Raw genomic sequence first — 1177 nt, 5'->3', positions numbered from 1 at the left:
GGCCTCGCAGCGAGACTTGTGGACTTCGTTGATCCTGGTTTTCTGGTCCATCTGGACACACAGGAATGATGTCGTCTTCAACTCGGCGACGCCGGCGGTCCTGGCGATCAAGACGAAGATCAGGGAAGAGTACGGAAGGTGGCGTCTAGCTGGGCTCTTTCGTAGTGATAGCTTTGGCTTCCCGGAGCCGGTGGAGTTGTGGTGGAAACTAGGAGAGTAGGCTTTGGGTCGGGGAGCTGCCACCCCATGTTGGCAGCATGAACTTGCCGCTTGCGGCGTCGCCGGGCTTCTTTGCCCCTTCTTCTATATATTAATACACCTTCCAGGGTGTATTCTCGAAAAAAAGGTCATCGCCCGCCTCCCGCACATCGCCGACCGCGCCCGCTTCCGCACCGTATGCCGCTCATGGCACTCGGCGGCGCGCCACCACGTCTCCACTCGGCAGCAGCTTCCATGGATCGCCCTTCGGGACGGCACCTTCGTGACGCCCTCGGACGGCAGCATCCACCGCGTCCCCTCTCCAGAGAACACAGTATGTGTTGGCTCCACCGGTGCCTGGATCGCCCTCGACAGTAGAGACGACATTACGCAGACCCACGCATACACGCTACACAACCACTTCTCCAGTGCCATCGTGCCGCTCACAGAGCTGGACTCTATCATCGGCGAGGTCCCCGAGCGGTTCCAGATCCGCAAGGTGCTCATGCGGTCTACCCCTAACGACCTTATTGCCATCACAGGCAACGTTTGGATGTACCCTCTCATCCTGTGCCGACCTGGTAAGGGAGCGTGGGTCGCGAGGACATTGGTTACGCCCTACTTCCTCATCATCGACGTCGCGTTTCTTGGAGGCAAGCTCTACGCGATCACCATAGCTGAGGACCTCTTCGCTATCCATCTTGCTGAGGACGACGACGGCAAGCCCACTGTGACGAATGTCAAACATATCATCAGGCATGCCCCAGGCCACGCTGACGATGTATTCAACGTGGACGTTTGGGGGTTCACCGACATAGACCAGCCGAGATTGGAAGAGAACAACTATGATGGGGTCAACCACGATGACGCCGATGATGGGCGATTAGATTTTAATGGTAAGCTTCTGCTTTCTGCATGTGTGGAGGGAGTGAGAGAAGGGTATGATTCCGTCTTCACCAGCAGGCACCTTGTCCAGTCA

This window comes from Lolium rigidum, chromosome 2 (assembly GCF_022539505.1).
Source record: "Lolium rigidum isolate FL_2022 chromosome 2, APGP_CSIRO_Lrig_0.1, whole genome shotgun sequence".
Taxonomy (NCBI): domain Eukaryota; kingdom Viridiplantae; phylum Streptophyta; class Magnoliopsida; order Poales; family Poaceae; genus Lolium; species Lolium rigidum.
Note: the sequence above shows the minus strand (reverse complement) of the source record.